The sequence below is a fragment of the Lissotriton helveticus genome, chromosome 4_1 (genome assembly GCF_964261635.1).
Source record: "Lissotriton helveticus chromosome 4_1, aLisHel1.1, whole genome shotgun sequence".
NCBI classification, from domain to species: Eukaryota; Metazoa; Chordata; class Amphibia; order Caudata; family Salamandridae; genus Lissotriton; species Lissotriton helveticus.
In genome coordinates this window covers 635,814,892-635,822,796 of record NC_136063.1, presented here as the reverse complement: position 1 = coordinate 635,822,796, position 7,905 = coordinate 635,814,892, and the positions used below count along the sequence as shown (strand labels likewise).

Here is a 7,905-nt window from a genome sequence, read left to right as displayed (position 1 = left end):
CATAGTAAGTTTTAAACAAGGTTTTTTGAAAACTTGTGTGCCTGTGAGATTTAAAGGTGTGCCGTGAATTTTGAGACTAATAAGCCGTCCGGTTTTCTTAAAAATCTAAAAAACTAACTTTAGAAGTGGAAGTGGTGAGATTTAGAAACTGGTTCCAGTTTTTTTAAATATGCATCGTTGTAACAGCATTCTTTGCATAGCTAAAATAGTGTCTCCAGATATTGCACAAAATGTTCATTACACATATAGCTTTGAAATAGGAACTGATGAAATCAGTACTGGAAAAGGGATGTACTGATTTTGGTTTCCTTACCGGCACCACTCCAAGATGGCGCTGGTTGTGGCCCATCATGTGACAGGAAATGATGATTGCCTTCAACACGCCCGCGCTTCACTTAAATGAAGCGTGAGCGGGTGGACTGATTGAAGGAACGAGACAAGGCTGGGATATACATAGACGCGTTAAGAATGTTGCGTGTAGAAGCTGCACCAGGATGTCTAGAAAAATAAGTTAGACCCCCAGTCCATGATTTAAATTGAAATTAGAATAGAGGGTTTCCCGTACTTTGACGCGTTTTTGTTATAATTACAGAAGATAGATTCTCCACACAAACTGAAAGCAGTAGATTTTGGTGAGGTACGCTGTGGTTCATAGAAGATCTAAGACAGCTGATCGAAACATGAAGTAATGAATGGAAGCGCAGCGAGTGTTTTTACAACAGTGAGTCTTGCTAAATAGGCTTGCAGATTTCTGGCACATTCTCATGAATAGTTGGGTGAAAAACTATTAAAGAATTGATGTTACAACAGGGAGTCATGTTTAATGGGCTTGCTGATCACTGGCTTAGATTCAAAGGTATCGGCAGATTTTTTCATGAAGGATTGCATGATAAACTGTCTCTCAAGAAGTTGTCAATATCTTTTTATTTTTGCAGAAAATGGACAGCATAAGTGTCTTGTTGGTGGAACAGGGTATTAATGAATTCATAGTCCCTGTGTGATGCGGTGGCTAGCTGGTACGAGGGGCCTGGCTACTACCCGGTAAATATGTTGGTATGGGTGCAAGTAAACACTGATTAAATTAAATAGTGTATTCTGTACCGGTTGGATGTGCTTTTAATGAACCTCCTCCTTTTTTAACAGTCACTGTGAGTCCATAATAAGGGTCCTGAAAAGGTGGACAAAGCCCTCGAGCCCTGAAGAAATTGCCGCAACAGTTGACAGACAATGAAACATGTCGGCCCATCATTAAGTGGTTTGCACACATGTAGTATGTTTTAACTTGAATAAGCACATGAGCCAAGAATAAAAGTGGTTCCGAAGTGACTGTGTGACTTATTTCAACTTTAACTGCACAGGTTTCAATTTTGTTATTTTGACACAGATGTTCACCGTTATTTCTTGTTTTTCTGGACATTTAGCATGTCAATTTTTTGTTTTGACAGGGTAGCAACCGATAATGAGCAACGTGGGCATAACTGGTGATTACTAACCAGTCGGCCCCTTGGGTGTTGCTCAGGTTAGGTGCTACCTTGTTTGTTCACATTTTTTCACATCGGTGCACATTTGAGTGATATATACACCTGTGACAGTATGGGGTATTTCTTTTGCACACAGTGACTGTTGATTTAGAGGTTGGTTCTTTTAAATGAAACATTTAAGGCTACTCTGAGTTGGGACAATATCAATAAAAGGTAAAGGGTTGTTGTGGAGGAAGAAAATATACTCCCAAGTCCTACTCATGAAGTTAAGAAAATAACTGCCTTAGCAGACAAGGTCTCATTGTTGATATTTATAATTTTGAGTGGAGGGCGACCTAGTCTGCTTCTTCCCTCTGTTGCTCCCTATTGTATTGAAGCTGTGTATAATGAGGCAGGAAACCTGGCCATGCTGTTCAAAAATATGGTTAAAGTTGGTGGCAGGGGTAGCAAAACATATTGTCTCAAAGGCATGGGGTGGGGCAAGTGGATCCCTTGAGTGTTCAAGACTGGGAAAATGATCTAAGCTGGTGTCAACAAGCTGAACTGTAGATGTATCACAGTTGGGCTGTTCTCAGAAGCATGAGAAAATCTGGGACACATGGAGCCAATAAAGGGACACTTAAGGACCTGATTAGGCAATTGAGTTGGGATGGTGGTTCTAACAAGGATTGCAGTCATTTATGTTTTACAATGCTTACATCTCTATCCAAATGATCTATATGTTGATGTTGTCATTGCCTGAAACTGAACTGCTATGGTGGATTTCTCTCCCTATTGAATTGTCATGTTATTATTCACAATTGTATACTTTAATGCATACTGAACAACTGTATAATGAAAAGATTTAAAAAAATATATATTGCTTGATTTTTTTTGTAAATATATTTTTATTGCAGCAAATTAGGTGGTACAAACAAAGCATTAGTATCTATCCCCTCGGTGCCCGGTAAATCCATTAGCTTTCCGTATTTGTACCACACAGCCGTTTAGCTCACACCCCGGAGGTCGAGCGGCGCAACGGAAATGAGAACTCGTGCAAGGATATATAGTATGTCTCCGTAGCATCCAGGTGACCTTGATATGGCAATGCTACTTTCCAGCTCATCTTGCCTTGTCCCCATGCACAATTCCTAGTGGGATCAGTAAATATTCTTCTGCATTGCTGTCCAACAACCTTCACCCGTTCAAACTGCTAAACCTCGCCTTACCCTCTCCTCCCCCCCTGAACCTACCCCTCCCACCCTTAACTCTGCCCCCCACACCCCCAAACGTGCCAGCGGAACCTCAGTGGGCCTCCACACCCATCTCAATCAATCCAGACCCGAAACAGACTATCAGGAGCAATCAACTAATAACAGTCAGCCAACACCTAGGAAATAGGGGAATTAGGAATGGGGACTAGGACCCCATCTCATCGGGCGGCCGGTGCACCGGAACAGGACTATGCACTGGGGTGTCCACCTCGTCCACATCCAAAAGTGCGAACTCCAAGATCAGCCCCTCCCACGCCCTCGCCCCCTCCAGAGCCACTTCATTGTCTGTTCTAAGTGCAGCTTGCATACGCAGCTCCCCCTCGCACCGGGCCCACTTGAGAAGCTCGGCCTTCCACCTCTCCACCGCAGGGCCCTTATTCGCCTTCCATTGGGACGTTATGGCCCGCTTCGCTAGGAGTAGCCCAAGGTCCAGGAACTTGCTAGTAATCTTGTTCCTCGATGTGTGCGGGAACCAATGTAGGATGCAGTGCGCCATGGTGTATTGCAAATCTCTCTCCGTAACCTCCCTCAGGCTGTCTACAACTTCCCGCCAAAAGGAACCCAGGGCTGGGCAGGACCAGAACATGTGTCGGAAATCGGCTAAGTCCGCCGGACAACGCGGACAGGCCGCCGGGTGGGTCGGGAAATATGTGTGCAGTTTGTCAGGGGTCAGGTAGGCCCTATGTAGGACATAAAGGTGCACCAGCTGGAATCTAGCGTTACGCGTCCCGTTGCGGACCCGGGCCACTATAGCGTTCCACGCCTCCTCAGGTATTTCCGCCGATAAGTCAGCTTCCCATTTCGACTTCAGGGATAGCAGTGGGGTGATCGTCTCCGAGATCATGCGCCTGTATAGGCACGTGACTGCCTTGATCGTCCCCGCCATCATCACCACATACTGGCAGCCCAGGGACAGTGGCGGTTCCGTCATGCCCGACTTCCAGTGCCTGCGGATTGCCGCCGTTAGCGCCGCATGAAGGAGAAAGTCTTCCCCCGCCAAATCAAAACGGTCTTTCAGAAGGTCAAAGGGCAGCAGGACGCCGTCCTCGTAGAGGTCTCCCATGGACGAGAGTCCGCGCAGCTCCCATCCATCGAGCCCGTGCCACGAGCCCCCATGCGGTAGTGCCCCGCACAGCCTAAGCGGGATCTCAGGGGCGTAAGGGATCGTAACATGGCCCCTTCGACGATATCTGTTCCAGCATTTCCGGGCCGTCGCAAATTCCTGCGTGAGGTGGAAATCTCCCATTGGGAGCCCCAGAACTATCCGGGAAAGCACCTGCACCGGGCCCGCCGGCTCCCCTCCTCCATCTCCTCCCTGCCTGGCTCTCGCAATCCATTGCGTCAGCCATTGTAATTGGGCTGCAAGGTAGTAGAGCTCGTAATCCGGCACCGCGAGACCTCCTTCTTCTCGAGGGCGGAGGAGCGTACTGTGGGCCACCCTACGCCTGCCCGCTCCCCACAGGAAACCAATTACTAACGATCGCAGTCGCCTGAAGTAACTTGCCGGGATCCATATCGGGAGGGTCCTGAAGAAGTAGAGCAGCCTCGGCAGGGTCACCATCTTCAGGAGTGCCACTCTTCCCATTAGCGACAGCGGGAGTGTGCTCCAAAAATCAAGGTTCTCCTTAGTATGTCTGATCGCCGACCCGATATTTCCCTCCAGAATGTCCTTCTTATCATGGAAGATTGAGGTCCCTAGATAACGCAGGCCCCCTTCCTCCCATGTCACCCCCTCTGTGGCCTGTGGGTGCATCCTTCGCGGGCGGGCCGGGAACAAGCAGGACTTCGTCCAGTTCACCCTGAGTCCCGACACCCTGCTCAGCGACTGAAGGAGGGTTTTTGCGCCCCGGAGCGAGTCCGTGGAGTCCGCTAGAAACATCAGCAGGTCGTCTGCATATAATGGGATGTGGTGCACCTGCCCATAAACATCCAGCCCCGAATATGCTCGACCCAACCGGGCTCGTGCTGCGAGGGGTTCAACGGCCATGGCGAACAAGAGGGGGGAGAGAGGACACCCCTGGCGAGTGCCCCGGCCCACCGCACACAACTCAGAGATAACTCTCCCAGTTCTGACCCTCGCCGTTGCGTTCCGGTATAGCAGCTCTGTCCAATCCACAAAGCCCTCGCCCAGACCCAGTGTATGCATGACATGAAAGAGGTAAGGCCACTCCAGGCTGTCACAGGCCTTTTCTATGTCTACAGCAAACACCACCGCCTCATCTCCGTCATAGGTGTCAGCCTCTAAAACATGCAGGAGCCGCCGCACGTTAAGCGCCGTGTTGCGGGTCGGGATGAAGCCAGACTGGTCTGCATGGATTAATCTGGACATAAAGGGGAGCAATCGTGTCGCCAATATTTTACTCAGAATTTTATAGTCCAGGTTGAGCATGGACAGGGGGCGGTACGCCGTCCGGTCCCACGGTTGCTTGCCCGGTTTCAAGAGGGGGACTATGAGCGCTTCGCTAGTAGAAGCCGGTAGGCTGCCCAGTTGTTTTGCTTCATTATACAGGCCCGTCAACTGGGGTGCCAGAAGGTCAATATAAGTCAGGTAGAACTCCGTCAGCAGCCCATCGGAGCCCGGCGTCTTGTTTCGTGCCATACTCTTGATGGCTAGTCTCACCTCCCTCTCCTCGATTTTGCTCCCGAGTCGCTTCGCGTCCTCCTCCCCTAGTTCCGGCAGGTCTAGTCCTTCCGTGAAGCTCTGGAAGTCTTCCGCCGATGGTAGGACCCGGCTGCGGTACAGCTCCGTATAGTAGTCATAGAATATCTCATTTATCCCTCCCTGGTCAAACCGCGCCGCACCCGAGTGGTCCCTGAGCTCTAGGATGACCGAGCTTCGTCGAGCCGGATTGGCCAGCCAGGCCAAGAGAGCTCCCGACTTATCGCGCTCCGAGTGTGCACGCGTGAGGTAGGCCTTGTAGTCAAAGCACCTGAGACGCTCCACCGTCGCCGCCACCACCTCCCGCGCCTCAAGTAGTGCCTCATGCATGTCCGGCTGCTCCGGTCTCGCCCTCTCTAGCCCCCTCAGCTTCTCTTCCCCCTTCGTAATGTCATCTAGTAAGGTCCTCCTAACTCCTGACGCCGCCGCAATACATTGCCCCCGTACCACTGTCTTGAATGCGTCCTATTCAATCGCAATTGTGCTCGCGGAGCCTGCGTTGAGCTGGAAGTATGCTTCGATGTTCGAGGCTATAGTGGTGCGAAAGAGCCGGTCGTCCAGTGCCTCCGGGCGCAGCTTCCAGGCTGGGATTCGCGGGCGGTACCGCGACCAGCGCAACTGAACAAGCAGCGGGTTATGGTCAGAGATCGTGCGCGTAAGATATTCACTGTGGCACACCTCTGCATGTACATCTTGAGAGCACAGGAAGGCGTCAATGCGAACGTGGAGCTCGTGGAGAGCGGAGAAAAACGAGTAGTCTCTGTCTGACGGATGGTTAGCCCTCCAAGAGTCGACCAGACCCCATTGGCGTTGCCAAGCAGAGCGCACAAGTGCCAGTCTTCCAGCTGGTGCGTTAGGCAAGGGGGGATGCGATCTGTCTAGTGTAGTGTCAATTACGCTGTTAAAGTCTCCGCCAAGGATCAAAGGCTCCACCAAAAACGGGGCCAGCTTGTTGGATAGTAGGGAGAGGAAAGCCGGCAAGTCAGTGTTCGGGGCGTACAGGCAACCCAAGGAAAGGTCCCTCCCATCCAATTTGCCCTGCACCATGACGTATCTCCCCTCTGGGTCAATCAGTTGCTGGGTGCACTGGAAAGGAACTCCCGCCCGCACCCAAATGGCCACCCCCCTAGCATATGCGGAGTAGCCAGTGTGGTAAATCTGCCCCCTCCACCTCCGTTGTAGCGCCCTCCCTTCCTTATCTAGTAAATGTGTTTCTTGGAGGAAGGCGAAATGAACACCCCTTCTGATCAAATAGGAGTGGATTTTGTGGCGTCTGTGCATAGTATGCATTCCCCTAACATTCCATGTGATGCATTTGTAGCCTAGGTCGGGTCCCATTGTATAGTTTGTTGCACTCCTATCACACTCTCAGCGACCCCCCTGGCACGTCCGGGTCCCCTCCCCATTCCCCCCCCAAACTTATCAAGTAAACGTCCCCAACTCCCACACCCCAGGACAGACATCCAACTTGGAAACCCCATCCAAACTCTAGGAACGAAAGCGTATCTCAAGTGAATAGGGCTAGGGTGGCCAGAGCGCCTACCCAAACAGGACCGGAGTCCCCCATCCCCGCCTCCCCCCGGTGTAGTCAGGAGAATTCCCCCTTGCTCTATTCCCCCCGCACAGTTCAGTGGCGAGCATCAGGAGTCCTCCGCATCCCACAGCATAGCGTCCAAAGGCAGCTCTCACCCGCAACCCAGGCCCAGTACCTTACAGATTCGTCCATCTGCTTGCCGTCGTCATCAGCCAAAGATGCCGTCCGCTGTCTGGGGAGTCACCACCGGCAGGTCCGTCTCCGAGAGATCATGTCCACTACTGGAGCCAGGACTGGGAGCGCCGACCTTTGAGTGCTCCGATGTGCCGCTGGTAGGGCTGACGTCTCCCTTGCTGATGGCCTCCACCGCCAGCACCGCCTTAGCCCTCTCCTGCTGCCATCTCGACGGAGAACCAGATCTCCGCGGCGACGTCGTCTCAGCTGAGTGCCTACTAGGTGAAGCCTCCGGGGGAGGGCCCGCGCCCGATCCCCCTCTGCTGTCCAGCCAGCACCAAGCCTCCTGCGGCGTGTGGAAAAAGTGGGATCGTTCGTCAGCGATGACCCGCAGTCGGGCCGGGAACCACATAGCGTAGGGTAGTTGCAGCGACCTCAGTTTCCGCTTGACTGCCAAAAAGGAGGCCCGTTGTTTTTGTACGTCCCTGGTGAAGTCCGGGAAGATCATGACCTTGCTATTATCTATTCTCAAGTCCGGCAGGTCTCTGACCCTCCTTAGGATGTGATCCCTGTCGCGAAAGTGCAGGAGGCGCATCACTATTGGTCTCGGCGGCCTTCCCGGCTTGGGAGGGCGCGCCGGTACCCTGTGCGCCCGCTCCAGGGCGAAAAACTGGGAAAGCCCCTCCGGAGCCACCTCGTTCCGCAACCATCCCTCCAGGTATGCTACCGCATCTTGGCCTTCCACTTTCTCCGGAACTCCCACGAGGCGGAGGTTGTTGCGTCTGGAGCGCCCCTCACTGTCCT

The 7,905-nt window shown here is 52.1% G+C and overlaps 1 long non-coding RNA gene across 1 annotated transcript; it reads left to right on the top strand.

Annotated features, from left to right (window-relative positions):
* Positions 1-461: 461 nt before the first annotated feature.
* Positions 462-1,223, top strand: LOC144827268 (uncharacterized). The gene is made up of 3 exons (XR_013610108.1): positions 462-721; positions 936-1,041; positions 1,144-1,223. It is a non-coding gene; the product is annotated as an uncharacterized LOC144827268 (long non-coding RNA).
* The last annotated feature ends 6,682 nt before the right edge of the window (positions 1,224-7,905 follow it).